Genomic DNA, 19,920 nt, shown 5'->3' on the forward strand with positions numbered 1-19,920 from the left:
CAGAGGTTCTGCAGATTTATTGATGACTTGTTCTTTGGGTGGACAGGGTCAGAAGAGGAGCTGCGATTGTTTTTTAATGCATTGAATGATAAATATACAACGCTTAAATTTAAAATGGAATACGGCCAGGATGTCTTTCATTTTTTGGATGTGGAGATAATTAAGAAAGCGGACGGTTTTGATACTGATTTATACCGCAAGGACACCAACAAAAATGGGTTTCTGTTGGCCAGCAGCTGCCATCCGAGACCTCTTGTCAATGGCCTACTAAAAAGCCAATATGTGCGATTACGACGGATTACGTCAAGTGATGCATTATATTGGAAACAAGCGCGGCTCTTCACACAGGATTTTGTAAAGAGAGGCTATGATATAAAGAAGTGTGAGGAATTTGCTAGAGAGGTGGGAGGAATAGCTAGAGAAACATTGAGGACGCATAAGGAGCATGAGCAGGAGGCAGAAACGGATGTCAATTTTATCACGACATTTTGTAGGGATGCGCCCATTCTGCGTGATACAGTGTTGAAGTTTTGGCCTTTGGTGGAGGCAGATGCCCAGTTGGCCCGTGTATGCAGGTCGCCACCCAGGTTTGTGTATAAAAAGGGCAAGTCAGTTAGAGACACCCTGGTGCGAGCAGACATGGGTAGATCAAAGCCAGCCAGACAATTGTTCTTGGGGGACCCTAAAAAGGGCACCTTTCCTTGTCTAAGTTGCCAGCACTGTAATGGGATCATTAAGGGTCCCACAGTGCATCAACCTAGGACAGGTGAATCTATTCCTTTAAGGGATTTTGCCACATGTGACACGAAGGGGGTTGTGTATCTGATCAAATGTCCATGCGGCCTGGCCTATGTCGGCCAGACCTCTAAGGATATAAAAACACGCTTGAATGAACATCGTAGTCATATACGCAACCCCGAAGCCCTCAGAGAGAGAATGGAAAAAGAGGAGAAGGAGAAAGGGAAAAAGCGAGGGTATCCTTTGGCCAGACATTTCATAGAAATGAGGCATAGTGTCAGCCAATTGAGGTGGCAGGTCCTTGAAGTGGTTGAAAGACAGGAGGGTACAGATTTCAGAACTATATTGTTAAGACGGGAGGCCTGGTGGATGGACTGACTGGGTACGTAGCTACCAAATGGTCTAAACGACGACTTCAGTCTGAAATGGTTTTTTGTGACATCATAGCTGTTCTCTATAGTAAGGGTTAAATTGTGAATTTAAGTATGTGCCCATGTCACAGCAAAGTACGTGTCTATGTCACAGCATGTTATATAATGAATATGTTTTCTCCAGTTGGATTAAGCACTTGATAAAGGGCTCCACGCCGGAAACGTCGTGCTTATTTGTATGTGCTATATAACCGCTGCAAATAAATGTGAAACTTGTGGAGAATTTCCTGGTTTGCCGACTGGTTGAGTCTAGATTGGTTCTGCATGATTGGACTTGATACTTGAGGTTGGATGGATCCTCTTTCCGATCTGTGACTCCCAGCATAAGAGATGTTTTGACCAAGGCCTGCAGGTTATGTACTTCAGTGGTGTACATTTGTCAAGTGCAATAGAAACTGGACGATATAGATACAGCCAAACATACTGTGGACAGTACCAGAGGGGGCAGAGGTAAGCTATGATGTGGTCTTCTTCTGGATTCCAGACCATATTCTTACTTTATAAAACATAACTGGTAATTTGAAGGGGAAATATAATTCATAACATTCAAAGAAAAAAGTATTGTTGAGGCACTGATCTATTTTTACGGCAATTTAATAGCCAAAACAAGCAATCATTGGGCAGTAATTTGTTAAGTTCACAGTATTCACAGACTCACTGTTCCACTGACACAATCTACAGATGTTCCCTTCTGTAATTTCATGTCTTTACTTCAGGCCTGCAATGTCTTTATGTCACTAATTAGTCCTTAACCATTTTTTTGTATAACTTTTCCTATTGCTTCCCGTGGAGGAAGGAGACAGAGTTCACAGCTTTTGACACAAGTCAGCCAACAGTCTGTGCAACAGATGTCTCACTTTTCCATGACAACTAGGTAATTATAGACCTCAATTGTTATTGTAGTCTTCAGTGAAGTCACTTGCACTGTTTGTCTCTTTGCATCTATGCCGATGTGTGCTGCGTTCTAAAAGCTTTTACATTATCCAGATGCCTTGCAATACAGCATCTCTTAATTAAGTGTAAATTGACTACTTCAGATTATTGCAAGTGTGTAGTAATGCTTAATATGCTTTAGATGGGAAATGATTGTCTACAGTCTGTAGGTGTATATTTTATATACTAACCTTGCTATCTAGCTGATATATAAATGTCCCAATATTCTCATGCTGGCTTCTCTCTTTGTCTTTCCATTTCTGCCTTTAAAGAGGATCCAAGATGAAAAACTAACTATAACAAGTAACTTGTCTATATATCTTATCTAAAGTTTAGATAGTTTACACAGCAAATCTAGCTGCAAACAGCTTTAATAGAAAATTATTTCTTTCTGTGATACAATGACAGCAGCCATGTTGTTTGTAAACATTACACAGAGGCAGACTTATCTGTCTCTTGAGCACTCAGCCTGTGAAAAAAACCTAATCCCCCCCCTTCTCCCTCCTCCCCTCTGCCTCTAAAATCAATGGCTAGTAACACCTCCTCCTCCTGCCCAGACTGAGCTCCCATGAGCCCTTGCCAAGGCTCTCTAATTCCCTATAAACTAAATAAACCACGCCCACAGGTTTTCAGAGTATTAAAATAAAAACAAAAAAGTATTTGGCTTGAGGAATGCCCTATAAACAATAGGAAAGGAACACAATTACACAATGAGTAAAAGTTCACCTCGGATCCACTTTAAAGCTAATTATCCACGGCTAGATGAATTGGGGATCTCTGCAGATAAACATTTGTTCCCTAATCCATCTAGCTGAATTTGCAAGCGACGTTGGTGCTGACATAGATGAACATTGTGTAAATGATCATTTACACAATCGGGGCAAAACCCACGACAATCAGTGAGGATTGGAGTGATCCTTCACTATTCCAGCATGTCAGTCGTTAAAAATGAACAATCTGGGGGCATTGATTTGGTCCATGGGGAAAAAAAGAATTCAAGCCCAAATGTAGTTTAAGTTCAGTCAATTTTACTTGAGCTTTATGGAAAGCTCTTAAATATAAATTTGGTTTGCAGGCATCTAGATCACTTTTGCTCCTGATACAGGGTAGAGAGAGCTTACCATTTAATTCCTGCATTAGTAAGAATTATCTTTTTTTGATGAGAGATATTTGTGACCCTAGATCAAGGACATCAATCTCTTATCCTTCCTTTTGACAGACATATTGAGATTCTGGAGGAGACTTCAAGTTAAGTCCTATATCACTAAATTGACAGGATCCCGACCCTTCTCTCCTCTTACAGACTTTGAGAAATTGACCCTAGAGGTAGATAACATTCCCCCACCTAATTACCAGATTAGTTGCCTTGTTGACCATTCCACCACTGGAAAAGAGCTGGAGACATAAATATATGACTTTCTGGTAGACCGCCTTTAATACTACGTTAGATTTGGAACAATGGGGTGACATTTATACAAAATTCTGTTCTTTTGGGCTACACCGCTTTTTTCCAGAGGTATCGGATATGTGCTGGAAGGGATGTGATGATGGTGGGCTCCTTGTACCACATGTATTGGTACTGTCAAAAAATTCAACGATATTGGGCCCAAGTGCAAGGGCTTATTAAACGGTTGATACAGAAAGAGATAACCTTAGATCCCTGTGTATATGTCCTCGGTCACCCACACATAGGAATCAGGAAGCACACACAAAAAATGCTGACTCATATTGTGAGAGCGGCTAGAATAACTATAGCTACTAGATAAAGGGCGATAGAACCACCATCCCTCCAAGATCTTTTTCCAGAAGATCAGAAGCCCGTGAAATGAACAGAGTTTTGCCAAAATCTCAGATTTTTAGGACATTAATTTTGAGAACTCGTTAGATTAAATTTGGAGTTACTTCGGATTTAGGGAGCCTCGGATTTAGGGAGACTGGAATTGGATAAGGAGAGAATTGTGCTATATACTGTATGTTGTGATTACCTATGTGTGTTACTGTTTACAGATCAGATGTTGTATTATATGGGAGCTAAGATGTGGGTTTAGTAGCTATACATTCTATATGTTCTGCTACCTTATCTTGCTCATTGTGTTGGGACTGCTGCAGGTCCAACGTCATATGTTATTATCATGTAATACAATTACTGGCTTTATTCTGATCTGTATGTTTGATTAAAAATGTAAAAAACCTTTCAATAAAAATTGAATTACAAAAATGAACGATTGCTGCGGGTGGAGTTTGTCATGCAACATCGTTTCACAAATGTTCAATAAACAATCTTGCGCAATATCGCAGAACAAATAATAAGTTGTGAAAAAGCGTACCCAAAAATTGCTTAATGAGAATGGGCCTTAAAGTGTACCTGAGATGGTACATTGTGCTTAATTCATACTTACCTGGGGCCTCCTCCAGCCCCATGAGGACCGTGTGCTACCTCGCCGGCCTCCCCAGCTGTTTCCCTGTCCCAGAATCGCCTCCCATACTACTTTTTAATACTTTTTCAAATACAAAACGATGAAGAGTTATTTTAAATATAAAATAAAGTATTATCTCCTAGGAGAAAACTCAGGAGAAAAAGTTGATTGCATATCGGCCCTGGGCCCATATGCAATTCACTTTTCCCCCTAAGTTTTCTCCTAGGTGTTATTTTTACTTCTTATCAATAAAAGGCATTTAGAACCACCAAAAAGCAAGAAAATACTAAAAATAATGTTGTTTGTACTTTTTCACTTACTTTTTGGCATGTTTTTATTTGCAAAATGCTGAAAAATTATATAAAATAGAAGATGAAAAATGATCTAGGAGAAAACGAAGGAGAAAAACTGAATTGCATATGGGCTAGGAGATCATTTTTCATCTTCTATTCAGGAGAACATTTCTGCACTCTGCTTTTGAAGAGCTGCTAAAAAGAGAGTAGATGAAAAATTACCATAAAAACTATTTTAAGTATTTTCTTGTTTGCTGATGCATTTAAAGGGCATTTTATGGACAGGTTTGAAAATATTATTTAGGAGAAAACTCAAGAGAAAAAGTGAATTGCATATGGGTCCTGGGGCCATATGCAATTCACCATTTCACCTGAGTTTTCTCCTAGTTTATATTTTCACAACTTGTAAATAAAATTCCTTTTACACCACCAGCAAGTAAGAAAAGACTCAAAATCATTTGAACAGAACTTTTTCACCTACTTTGTGGTACTTTTTCCAGTGCAAAATGCTAAAAAGGTATTTTAATTTGAAGATGAAATATTATCTCCTTGGAGAAAACTCAGGTGAAAAAGTGAATTGCATATAGACCCAGGGCCCATTTGCAATTCACTTTTTCACTTGAATTTTCTCCTAGGAGATATTTCAACTTCAATGTAACACTTTGCAATGGAAATAGTATCAAAAAGTAAGTGGAAAGTGCTATCAAAATTATTTTTAGCTTGCTGGTGGTGTAAAAGGCATTTTATAGACAAGTTGTGAAAATATCACTTGGGAGAAAACTCAGGAGAAAAAGTGAATTGCATATGGGCCCTGGTATCTTAAATAAAACACAATGGGCCTGATCCGATTCACTTTTTTCTCCTAGGCAATATTTTCTTGTCTTATCAATAAAATGCCTTTTAACAACAACAAATAACTTTTTTTAATGCTTTTCTCCCATAGGACTCAAAGCGCATAAGCATGACCACCAGCAAGCAAGAAATACTCAGGATAATGTTCATGGTACTTTATTAGCTACTTGTTGGTACTTTTTTTAATTGCAGAGGGCAGACAAGTTATTTTAAACAGGAAATAAACAAATATCTCCTAGGAGAAAAAGTTGTATTTTGTGATTGATTAATAAACATATCTGGGCTAAGTTTTATCACATGACCCTGCCTCTGAAGAAGTGGCTCTTTTCATGCTGTGAAGTGCAAGGCATTGCTGAATTGTGTAACGGATGTGAACAAAATAGATAGTAGAATTTAGGTTTTAGATTTTATTGATGACTGTTGAAAACTGTATGTACATTTTTATATTTCGAATAAAGGCTACTAATGATCCAAACTTTTTTGTCCAATCTTACCAAATCGGTAGTAGAGGGGTAAACTGAGTAAATATAATGAATGGATACTTTAGGCTGTCCCTTATTACATAGAAGTGGTAAGATTGGGCCAAAAAAGTTTGGATCATTAGTGGGCACCTTAAGTTTGATGACAATATGACTAAGCTGAATACAATTTACATGCAAACCAGAATTATTAGCATCTCATTGAACATCTCTATTGCTCAGCCATATTTAGAATCGGAAGCAGACTTTGTTACTTAATGTGAACCTGAGATGGGGCCCCACAAAAAAAATATACATACCTGGGGCTTCCTACAGCCCCCACGCCGTCCTCTTCTCCCTCTCCATTCGCCCGCAACTGGCCCTGGAAAATCCGCCAGTCAGGCCCGTCGGCGCATGCGCAGTTGGCCCTGGACTGGAGGAGTTCGCCAATTGCGGGCGAACGGAGAAGAAAAGGACACCGTGGGAGTGATCAGGCCGGAGGGAGTTAGAGGAAGCCCCAGGTATATATTTTATTGCTAATCCCCAATTTCAGGTTCCTTTTAAAGAGAGTCTGAAGCGAGAATAGATCTCGCTTCAGACCTCATAGCTAGCAGGGGCATGCGTGCCCCTGCTAAAACGCCGCTATAGCGCGGCTTAACGGGGGTCCCTGTCCCCCCAAACCCCCTCCGAGCAGCGGGGGAGCGCTTCCTGGTTGGGGCAGGGCTAACCGCCGCAGCCCTGCCCCATGCGCGTCTGTCAGACGCGTACCTCCGCCTCTCCCCCGCCCCTCTCAGTCTTCCTTCACTGAGAGGGGCGGGGGAGAGGCGGCGATGCGCGTCTGATAGACGCGACTGGAGGCAGGGCTGCAGCCGTTAGCCCTGCCTCCAGGAAGCTCAGCTCCAGCGACCTTTTTCCGACCCAGGTTTGCGGGGGGTGGGTTGGGGGTGAAGGGACCCCCGTTAAGCCGCGGGATAGCGGCGTTTTAGCAGGGGCACACGTGCCCCTGCTATATATAAGACCTGAAGCGAGATTTAGTCTCGCTTCAGTGTCTCTTTAAGGGTGTATTCACAAAAGGTTGGTTAAGATTACATGCTCAGACAGTGCATGTAAATTTTAGTGGTTGTTGCACACATTGTTGCATTACTTGTACACACAACTTGCACGTTTACTTGTATAACACACATTATGCACTTAGCGAAACGTGTTGCGTTACTCTGGGCAAAGTTTTCAAGCACTCTCTGCACACTTACATTTTAACAAGCATTCTGTGAACATCTTAAATTCTTTGAGAACCTGAACTGCAAATAAAAAGTCTAAATAACCATACACAGGTCATACTATAACCTCCCATGTAGTCTACTCCTCAATCTCTTTCTCCTTTCCTGCGTCCCCTTTGACCACTCATGATGCAATTTTGATCAGTGCAATTCTCCATCCTCCATTTTTTAAAATGGCCATCATCACCCCATAACAGCTTCCTGGTCAGCACACTGTTAGACTGTAATATCACCCAGTTGAGCCATAGAGAAACATGGACATTACCTTGCACATTATGTTGTAACTGACAGCAACTGGTACATTTCAGTTCTGACAAAATATTTTCAGAATTGGAAGGGATAACTGTAAGAAGAAAATGATGAGCTTCTGAGAGGAACTGACAGTGAGGTTAGTATGTAATATCCATTTGCAGCTACGTCATGTGTTTATTTTAAACAATTTTACCCGCTTTAAAAACAGAACAAGAACTATTAAATATTGGCATGAAATAAATTGTCACAAATAAATCTGGCTTAGAAACATTGCGGAGCAACATGAGGTATTAAGTCAGCACTGGAATGGAAAAGTCAAGAGGGACAGCACAGCAAATCCAGAAAATGCTCTGAAAATCACGAGGACAAGGGTGCTCCCTGCCTTAGTGTCATACCCTCTGTTTTCAACATATTTATGTATTTTTCTGCAGGTTTTGTTCATTGTATTGTAATATACATCCTATTCCATTTTGTAAATCACATTTTTTTTTTCAGACTGACAATGTAATAAATATAATTGAAAAATAGACCCTTTACCCTTAGAAAGTAGGCAATCCATTCAGAATGCACCCCAGAGCCCTCATACATATCACATAATGGAATGGTTACCCCTTCTGTTTTGTATTTGGCATGCACTTGCAATAGATAGAATCACTTTAAGGTGTTCTTTGTCTTTTTAGATGTCTAAAAGTCCTGTAGATTAATTAAAATAAGGGACTAAGCTGTCGTCCAATAATCATGCAGGGTTTTCTTTTGGAGGCATAATGAGGACTTCTAGAATGTCTTCATGTGAGGAGAGACTGGAAAAAGGGTCAGTGTGAGGTCACGGCATATTCTATTGTGCAAGCCAAACATCTGCTCTGCTCAGGTAATTAAATGAATGGTATTAAGAACCTTCCCAGGTGGTGCCTCGCATTCTGTGACAGGTGCAAAGACCAGATGATGACAAAGACTAGGCCAATCTCCACCCTCTATTATCTACACAGGACTCTGCTTTCAGTAACTGAGGTGCTGATATACCATCATGTTCTTGCTGCTTAGGGTGGGCTTTGCCATTTGTTTATTGCTGTTCAGTGGCATAATATAATCGTATTCCGTACGCAGTAGGTGAACACATGAACTGAATGAGTTTTTCCAGTTTGTCATGCTGACTTTTGTATCACAGTTAGTGTGGATCAAGGAACACCCCAAGCTGTGGGTAGAGTCTAGATTTATGTAATCTGATAGAGACATTCAGAATAGCAGTGCTGCCCAGCAGATCCCCGGTGACCTGACTCCATCTGTTACTGGATTATTGTAATTAACGATAAACATCAGGTACTGAAACAAGGTTAAGTCTGCAAAAATATCCAGCATATTTTAGCGTTACATTGTAGGCCTTCCAAAATGCCTCACACCTTAGCGTTTTGCTCTGCATAACCACCACATTACAGATTTTACACTATATCAGGTTCACTAAAAATACTTGTTTCTCTAGAAAAAAATATCTGTAGCATGTATGAAAGTTAAGGAATCGGAGAAAAAAAAAGATCATTATTATGCCGTTATGGGTCCATCTTGTTCTCTTTACACTTGGATCATCACAGGATGAAACTCATCAGGCCACAGTGAAGTGCTATGTGGAGAGGCTCTGTATGCCTGACTGTCACTCTATCACGTTTATCTTTCTGGTTGTCTCTGCATGGGAGATCTTGTGCTCCTGATCCATATGCCATGGTAGAAGTCTAACTGCTCCAGCAGTTTGTACAGTGATGCTCTGAGAACCCTGAGTGTGAAAGCTTATAAAAGGTCCCCCGGAGTAACTAATATAACTAAAAGAATAAAATCATTTATTGGAAGCAACTTACTTCCCCCAGTACTAATGTGTTGGAATAGCAGAGTAGGACTTAAAAGTGTACCCGGGCGGCATGTCACATTGAGATAAACATGTATGTACAGGACAAAACATAAATAACCAGGCTGTTTTACTTGTTGTATTTTGCTGCCTGAAAGAGTTAATTTCTAAACCTGGAAGTCTAGCTTCTGTCTTGTAGGTACCTTGTCGGGTATATACAGGATCTTTTAAAAAAATTAGCATATTGTGATAAAGTTCATTATTTTCTGTAATGTATATGTAATATGTATGTAAACCATGGTATTACTGTGCTCAATTGGCATGCCAACTCTCCTGACCTGAACCCCATAGAGAATCTGTGGGATATTGTGAAGAGAAAGTTGAGAGACGCAAGACCCAACACTCTGGATGAGCTTAAGGCCGCTATCGAAGCATCCTGGGCCTCCATAACACGTGAGCAGTGCCACAGGCTGATTGCCTCCATGCCATTGAAGCAGTCATTTTTGCAAAAGGATTCCCGACCAAGTGTTGAGTGCATAACTGAACATAATTATTTGAAGGTTGACTTTTTTGTTTGAAAAACCCTTTTATTTTATTGGTCGGATGAAATATGCTAATTTTTTGAGATAGGAAATTTGGGTTTTCTTGAGCTGTATGCCAAAATCATCAATAAGAAAAACAATAAAAGGCTTGAACTACTTCAGTTGTGTGTATTGAATCTAAAATATATGAAAGTCTAATGTTTATCAGTAGATTACAGAAAATAATGAACTTTATCACAATATGCTAATTTTTTGAGAAGATCCTGTAGTAAACATCACTGATAAGCCAATAACAGCCATAAACATTTTTTCCTGGCAGAATACAACTTATGAGGGCCCTTTTCCACTAGCGCGTTTGCGCTAGCTGAATCGCAAAATCGCAAACCGCTAGCGATTTTAAAATCGCTAGGGTTTGCTAAATAACACAGGAATCGCGGTAGGTTATTTCCACTACTGCGATTCGTTTTTGCCTTAAACGTGATCGCGCCGCGGAGCGATATTTGCCGCGATTTTGCTATGCACTACAGTGCATAGCAAAATCATGAACGCAAGCGCCGGAACTTTCCTGCACTTTGCGATTCAGCAATCGCTAGCGTTGAGCGTGAACGCTAGTGATTGCTAGTGGAAAAGGGCCCTGAGAGCAGAAAATGGTCAATAGTTCATGTGTTTTCATTTCGGGATACTTAATAGGCTGCCATTGAGCATAGACAACAAAACATTCAATTTACTTTGTAAATGTTAAAATATAAAATAAAACCGAGACATCTAAAAAAAAAAGAAGTAATTTTTAGGAGTAGGAGGATAAATACAATTGCTTATCTCATTTCTCAGTCTATTCATTATCTCATATCTCAGTTTATGTTCACCTCGGGTTCACTTTAATACAGCGCAAACATTACACATTACACAGGGGTCATGGATCTGTGTAGTCTTCACAAATACTGATATCTGTACATGACAAATGTTATTGAAAGGCTACTAAATTGGGCACCGTCTGTCCAGCATGTGTAACCCCCCCCCTCCCCCCGCCACAGATTACCAGTCACATAATTATTACTCAAGGCTCTCCAATTATGCCAATCCGGAACACCACATAGCTGATGCTGTCACTTTTGCAGTTCAGTTTGATCACTTCACCAACAATTAAGGGATCAGATTTGTGTTAGAAAAATATTTCCACTTTTTTCTGATTTCACTTCAAATGCCCACCCAGACTCAGGGGATTTACAAATGACAAGCCTCATGAATCTAATCGGGTATTTGAAGTGAAGCCTGGCAAAGAAGAACATTTCTGTCTTTAATGAATGAGGGCGGATGTCTGGCAGATTGATTGTAGAATAGCAGGTATCCCATGAGTGCCCATTCTGAGCAGTGCACTACTCTGAGCCGCTCACCGCATGGGGAAGCCCACATTATATGGATTTTATTATCACGGCATAGCAGTGTCCCAAACACATACATCACTGTTATCAGAACTTTGTGTAGCTCTAAAACTAACAGGAGGGCATTATTACCTTAATGTTTTATATTTTTAAAGCCACAAATCTAAATGCACCATCTGATAATTAAGCACATTGCGCGTAGCAATCCCCGCATTCTGAGATCCACAGGTTCTAATAATCTAGTCATACCCAGAGTCCACTTGGAAACTTTTGGTCCCAGAGCCTTCTGTCATGCTGCCCCTACGTTTTGGAACTCCTTACCTCAACAGATCAGGACAGCCCATCCCTGGACGTGTTTAAATCCAGACTGAAAACCCACCTGTTCAGTCTGGCATTTGCAGAAATATAACTTTTGTTGTGTAATTACTTCATCCTACTAATTACTGAATCTGAGAGAGCCTAAGCGCTTTGAGTCCTATGGGAGAAAAGCGCTATAGAAATGTTATTGTATTGTATTGTAAATGTTACCTTTTTCTGTTAGATTAGCCCTTCCACAGCTAAATTAACCCACATATTAAAGTGGTAGTGTACTCAAAACAACTGTGCTGAAAATAACTTAAAATGTGGGCCTGATCAGTAAGTCAATATACTTGTACTATTTGTTTTGTATTATTTTAATGAAACACATTTGTAAATCACAATAGGTGCTGTAGAAGTGTTTACCCTGTGATGATACTAATGGTAACAGGATACAATCTGTGCTGGTCTCTGCTTGAGTATTCTGTCAGAAATAATCCTCACTGCATCTACATGGTTAACCACTTTACCACAGCGGGTATGTGTCGCTACTCTCCTTTTATCACCCCTTCCCCAACAGAAGCGTAGATACACCTTCCCCTTCCCCATCAGGAGCGTAGATATACACAACCGCTGCTGTCCACGCTCCTGCTTGCTCGTGCGCGCGCTCCCGCGCTTGTGAATGCCGCCGATTGCTCGTCCAGAGATCAATGAACGGAAAAAACTGTTCCCATTCGTTGATCTAAGCCCCCAGCAATGATCGGCTGCTTTTATAAGAAGCTGCGCGATCATTGTGAAAAAAAAGTTTCCCAGCCTCACTGAACTTCCTGTAAGCGTACTTCCTACGCTTACAGGTCGCATGAACAAAAAATGACTGTGGCCATCTTGTGGCCAAAAAGTAAAACTACAGTCAAAAACATTTTTTATATATAAATACATTCTTTTACATTATAAATAAACTCATTAACTCCCACACTCCCCAATTTATTTTTTGTTTGTAATAAAAAGAAAAAAAAATTACAATAAAAAATACATAAATAGTTACCTTAGGGACTGAACTCTTTAAATATTTATGTCAAGAGGGTATAGCACTGTTACTTTATAAACTATGGGCTTGTAATTAGGGATGGACACAAAACTGAAAAAAATGCACCTTTATTTCCAAATAAAATATTAGTGCCAAACATTGTGATAGGGACATAATTTAAATGGTGTAATAAGCAGGACAAATGGACAAATACATTTCATGGATTTTAATTACAGTAGCATGCATTATTTAAAAAAAAACTATAATGGCCGAAAACTGAAAAATGATTTTTTTTTCCCCCACATTTTTTCCTATTTTTCCATTAAAATACATTTAGAATAAAATAATTCTTGGCATAATGTCCCACCTAAAGAAAGCCTAATTGGTGGCGAAAAGAACAAGAAGTTTATTTCATTGCGATAAGTAATGATAAAGTTATAGACGAATGAATGGAAGGCGCGCTGAAAGGTGAAAATTGCTCTGGTGCTCAAGGGGTAAAACCCCTCAGTGGTGAAGTGGTTGAACCTGACTTTATTTATTATTCTCCCTTTATTCTTCCCCCCCAGTGCAAACACTCTACCTAACACCTAATCCTAACTTTTTCCAATGCAGACACATCCTGAATCTTAACCCTAACCGTCCCCAATGCAAGCACTCTTCCTAACCTTAACCTTTCCCAATTCAAAAAACATTCTTGAATCCTAACCTTAACCTTTCCAAATGCAAAAAACATTCCTGAATCCTAACCCTAATCTTCCCCAATGCAAAAACCATTCCTGAATCCTAACCCTAACCTTTCTCGATGCAAAAACTCTTCCTGACTCCTAACCTTAATCCTTCCCAATGCAAACACCCCTCCAGACTCCAAACCTTAACCTTCCCCAATGCAAGCACCCTTCCTGCCTCCTAACCCTAACCTTTCCCCAATGCAAACACCCTTCCTGACTCCTAACCCTAACCTTTCCCCAATGCAAACACCCTTTCTGACTCCTAACCATAACCTTCTCCAATGCAAACACGCTTCCCGACTCCTAAACGTAAAGTGTACTTGAGACGACTAAATTGAAAACATTTATACTTATCAGGGGCTTCCTACAGACCCCTTCAGAACATGAGCTGTCTCGCCGTTGTCCACTACACTTCCTGGTATTTCTGTCAGTCGCACTTCGTCAAGTATCACTGCATTGGTGCAGAATGCTGCCAGCTACGGGAGTATCACAGAGTGCAACTTACAGGAGTATTCCCGGCTAGCGGACGACTGGAGTGGCCTGAAGAGACAGTGAGGGAGCCCATGGCCTAAAGGGGGCAGGAGGAAGCCCCAGGTAAGTATAAACGTTTTCCATTTATTCATATAAGGTTTCCTTTAACCACTTGAGTGGTACCCCCCCTTAAGGACCAGCGCTGTTTTAGCTGATCTGTGCTGGGTGGGCTGTGCAGCCCCCAGCACAGATCAGGGTGCAGGCAGAGCGACCAGATCGCCCCCCTTTTTTCCCCATTAGGGGGATGATGTGCTGGGGGGGTCTGATCGCTCCTGCCTGCCTGTGTGTTGCGGGGGGGCATCTCAAAGCCGCCCTCCGTGGTGAAATTCCCCCCCTCCCTCACCTCCCTCCCTTCCCCGGAGATCCGAGGCTGCACAGGAATGGATCTGTCCTGTGCAGCCTCTAACAGGCTCCTGCCTGTCATGTGACAGCGATCCCCGGCCGCTGATTGGCCGGGGATCGCTGATCTGCTACAACGCTGCTACTGTTAGCAGCGTTGTACGAATGTAAACAAAGCGGATTATTTCTGCTTGTGTTTACATTTAGCCTGCGAGACGCAATCGGCAGCCCGCAGGCTATTCACGGAGCCCCCCGCCGTGAATTGACAGGAAGCAGCCGCTCGCGCGAGCGGCTGCTTCCTGATTAATTAGCCTGCAGCCGGCGACGCAGAACTGCGTCGCTGGTCCTGCAGCTGCCACTTTGCCGACGCGTGGTATGAGTGCGCGGTCGGCAAGTGGTTAAAGAGGAACCTAAAACCAGGATTTAACTCAATCATTAGCAGATACCACCTTTCCCACACGAAATCTTGTGCTAGTCTACCTTAGAGGACCCAGTGGGAATCCCTATAGACACTGCAGAACACAAAAAATGTATGCAGGCCAGAGACAGGAAATTAAATAAAAATAGCCCCCTCCCCCCCGCCTGCCTGTATGTAGAGTTATGTGAGCGGAAGCGATAGTAAAACTCATCTGACAGCACCATTGGGAACTTCTGCAAGTCTTCTCCTCGTCGCACAGATCCATGTTTTCTCTCTGCTTCCCCCTAGTGGCGCCTCTCATTACTGCACCACTGGAGGAGTCAGTGAGAAGATATGAACTGTGTGATGGATGGGGAGAAGACTTGCTGAACTTCCCTGCGGTGCTGACAATTAAGTTTTGCTTTCGCTTCCGCTCGCATCGCTCTGCATATGGAGGGGGGAAGGGGGAGGCTACCTAAAACATGGGACATCTGGCTAGCTATACTGGGGGACTACCTAATACTGGGGGGGAACACCTGCCACTTGATAATTACGGCTTGGGGAGGCGCCTAATCCTCGGGGGGGCATACCTGGCTATCTGTACTAGGGGGAGGCTACCTAATCCTGGGGGGCACACCTGGCTATCTGTACTTGGGGAGGCTACCTAATCCTCGGGGGCATACCTGGCTACATATACTGTGGGGGGCTAGCTAACCCTGGGGGCACATCTGGCTATCTATACTGTGGGGGGCTACCTAACTCTGGGGGTACATTTGACTATACTGGGGGGAACTACCTATGTCAGCGTAGTGATGAAAGTGGTCGAGGGGGGGGGGGTGCTCAGGAGTGCCCCCAAGTTACTTTTGCCTTGAGGCTTTCTTTGCCTTGAGGGGGAGGGGAAATTAAAAACTTGTGCCAGCATGCCACCTAGTTACCCCAACCCAAGTTTCTAGTCTGAAGGCCAGCAAGCGGGGGGAGGGTCCTGGTGTGCAATCTCCACTATCCAAGTGGACATAGAGTCAAAATGAAAAATTGTCTGAGCAAAGCGAGGACTGAGCCTGCAGGCAAGGGGACAATGAAACAAGTAATTTAAATACTGAAAATAAAGAAAACATTAAAATTAAGATTTCTTTTGCCACCACTAAAAGGATCACGTCAACACTTTTTTTTTCAACAAGAAATCCTCCAATCAGGAGCCAGAGCGACAAGGGAAATGGCTGCTGGAGAGAGAACTCCGGCATTCCAGTGCCACGGTAAGTATGGGGATTTTTGCCACATTTTTTTGTAAGACTTTATTTTGTAAAAAAGTGCATACAACAACATAACAAATGTTTGCAGCAGAAGGAGGACAAAAAACCAAGGAGTACAAGCCATACAAACAGACCTACTACATGTCCAGTAGAATATAATAGACATAACACTTCTAGGTTGTAGTCAAAGGAACATATATTACACCGACAGAGTTCAGTTCCTATAGAGAGGCTCACATTTCCCGCAACAATCCTCCAGTTGTATAGTTAAAAGTTATAAGACCCCATTATACAATGAATGAATTATCACTCAACATTTTAAAGAGAACCTGTAGTGAGTAAAATTATTGAAAATAAACACATGAGGTGACTTCAAATGAACATTACATAGTCACCTTGCCATCAGTTCCTCTCAGAAGCTCACCATTTTCTTCTTACAGTGATCCCTTCCAGTTCTGACAACATTTTGTCAGAACTGAAATATATCAGTTGCTGTCAGTTATATATCAGTTGCTGTCAGTTACAGCTGAGAGGAGAACTGATGTGTCCATGTTTCCCTATGGCTCAAGTGGGCGATGTTACAGTTTAACAGTGTGCTGACCAGGAAGCTGTTATGGGGTAATAGCCATTTTCAAAATGGAGGACGGAAAATTCCATTAATCACAGTGGAAAAACAGGACACAGGAGAGGAAAAATAGATTGAGGAGTAGACTACACAGGAGGTAAGTATGACTTGTGTATGTTTATTTTGACTTTTAATGTTCAGTTCAGGTTTTCTTTAACCCCTAGATACCTACCCACCCTCCCTTTAGACGTGGCACCCCCAGCACTACATAACTTTTCAAACATAAAGAACCAATAAAAGCAGAAGAAGAAGAACATATCAACTACAGTCATCCCACACCTCAGCCCTTCCTCCTTTAACCCTTTCACCTCCAAGGGTTTTTAAAAATAATTAACATGTATTTCTATGAGAAGGTGTATAATAAGGTATTTGGATGTGGTTTTACTTTTTGGCCACAAGATGGAGTTATAGAGTCAGTGTGTTCTAAAAATAGAAACAGAACCATCTGTTTATATTTGTTTGTATTTGTGTACATACAGGGACATAGCTACTCGTGCTAGGGGAGGTGAAAAGGTTAAAGCCCCAGTTACTGACCATTGACTGTAGCCAACGCATCTGAACACCTAAAGTAATTCCAATATGACCAAGTCTTGTCATATGTTTCCATTTAGTTTATTGTCGTGTGGGTGAAGTCTTCCATGAGCCGGGTAGCTTCCATTTTCCTCACTAACTCACCAACTCCTGGAGATGATGTTTGTTTCCAATGCAAGAAGCGGACAGGACCACAGGATGTTTTGCCACATTTCTAACATAAGAATTCATTATAGAAATGTGTTGGCTACGGGGCTAAATTCATTGTGTTCTGCACTGTGTTGTGCTAGTCTATGGGGATTTCCGCTGGGTCCCCTAAAGACGACTAATGCCAGAAATCTTTACATGTTCTTGAATAGATCATTGGGTACGTCTATAGCTGATATTGTGGTTAAACCAAATGCACAGTGTGATGTCATTTTCCTGTCTGTGAACCTTGTTGCATTACGAAACACAACGGTGGTAAATTCACAATGTGTATTTAGCCTCTAGGGTACTCCCACACCTCTGTTGGTAGTCATTTCAGGTGCAGCCTGATTAGGAGCGCTGCCAATTTCTCCCTGTTCCCCAAATAATTTGTAAACCATTTTGTGGCCAGCTGCCCCAGGTTCACACTGTTTTTTGTTAACTTGTGGTTAGGGTCTCTTCCATGAACATACCTCAATGCGGTGGAAGAGTCTTGTATGGAACACTCTGTGCGCAAACTGTTTTTGGAAGCAAATATCCTCCATTTTCTTCCATCTGTTTTGAATGCAAGTTGTGTAACCTGCCTATATTTACCAATTAAGCTTTCTTTGGGTGGTACATTTTGCTAAGAATTATTGTATTCTTAATGAATTTTAACAGGAATATTAAGAAGAAAAATGTAAAAATTCATTATTTCTCAGTTTTCAGCCATTATAGCTTTAAAATAATACATGCTTCCATAATTAAAACCTATGTATTTTATTTGCCCATTTGTCCCGGTTATTACACCATTTAAATTATGTCCCTATCACAATGTATGGCGCCAATATTTTATTTGGAAATAAAGGTGCATTTTTTCAGTTTTGCGTCCATAACAATTTACAAGCTTATAATTTAAAAAATGTTCGCAATATACCCTCTTCCCATGCATATTAAAGGGTAACTGAAGTAAGAGATATATGGAGGCTGCCCTATTTATTTCCTTTTAATCAATACCAGTTGCCTGGCAGCCCTGCTGGTCTATTTCTATGCAGTAGTATCTGAATAACACCAGAAACAAGCATGCAGCTAGTCTTGTCAGATCTGACTTTGAAGTCTGAAACACCTGATCTGCTTCATGCTTGTTCAGGGGCTATAGTATTAGAGGCAGAGGATCAGCAGGGCTGCCAGGCAACTGATATTGATTAAAAGGAAATAAACATGGCAGCCTCCGTATACCTCTTTCTTCAGTTCCCCTTTAAAAAAAGTTCAGACCCTTAGGTAACTCTTTGTTTTTGTTTTTTATTGTATTTTTTATTCCATTAAAAATTGTATTTGGGTAATGATTGGGGTGGGAGGTAAACAGTTAATTTTAAATGTAATAATGTGGGTTTATTTTATTAAAAAATGTATGTAGATGTAGTTTTACTTTACTGAGATTTTCTTTTTAGTCCTGGAAGCGAAGTACTCGCTTCCAGGAAGCATATGGAGGACAGGAAACTTTTTTTGTTTTGTCAGAAAGACCACGGCCTCTGATAGGAAGTCATTGTTTTTTCTGCTGGGGACTTAGATCAATGAAAGGGAACTATGTGTCCATTCATTGATCTCCGGGCTACCGGGGGGTGGCACGGGGGAGCGCTGGCGTGCGCACGGGAGCTGGATGTGACAATGCCGTCCAGGCTGCTTCAATGGTTAAGATGCAGCCTGCCTTGTGAAGCGCTGCCACCTCCTCCTGCTGTATAGATATGTACTTCTGATGTCTCTGTGAATCACATCACTGTGCGTAGGTGAAAATGTGATCAGCAACAAACGTGTGGGAAAGACATCTTACTGTGCTGCTACTTTGACTCTAATACTTTCAGAGTCAAATACTGAAAGTAGGTATATAAGTGGTTCTGACTCCAGCCTGACCCATGTTTGTTCCTGGTGTGACTCCAGCACTATTAAAGTGGACCTGAACTCTTGCACATGACGGAAGGAAAACATAGAGAAATGTACCCTGGAAGGAGACATGCTGCAGATTAATTGCAGGATTTGTATCAGCTGTAACAAAGAAATGTTTTTTTTTTATTTAACCACTTGAGGACCCACCCTTTACCCCCCCTTAAGGACCAGCGCTGGTTTGATTGATCTGTGCTGGGTGGGCTCTGCAGCCCCCAGCACAGATCAGGGTGCAGGCAGGGAGATCAGATTGCCCCCCTTTTTTCCCCCCTATGGGGATGATGTGCTGGGGGGGTCTGATCTCTCCTGCCTGCTGTGGGTGGCGGGGGGGGGGCACCTCAAAGCCCCCCTCCGCGGCGAAATTCCCCCCTCCCTCTACTACCTGCTGCCTCCCCCGGTGATCGGGGCTGCACAGGACGGCTATCCGTCCTGTGCAGCCAGTGACAGGACGTCCCCTGTCACATGGCGGCGATCCCCGGCCGCTGATTGGCCGGGGATCGCCGATCTGCCTTACGGCGCTGCTGCGCAGCAGCGCCGTACAAATGTAAACAAAGCGGATTATTTCCGCTTGTGTTTACATCTAGCCTGCGAGCCGCCATCGGCGGCCCGCAGGCTATTCACGGAGCCCCCCGCCGTGATTTGACAGGAAGCAGCCGCTCGTACGAGCGGCTGCTTCCTGA

The sequence above is a fragment of the Hyperolius riggenbachi genome, chromosome 5 (genome assembly GCF_040937935.1).
Source record: "Hyperolius riggenbachi isolate aHypRig1 chromosome 5, aHypRig1.pri, whole genome shotgun sequence".
Classification (NCBI taxonomy): Eukaryota; Metazoa; Chordata; class Amphibia; order Anura; family Hyperoliidae; genus Hyperolius; species Hyperolius riggenbachi.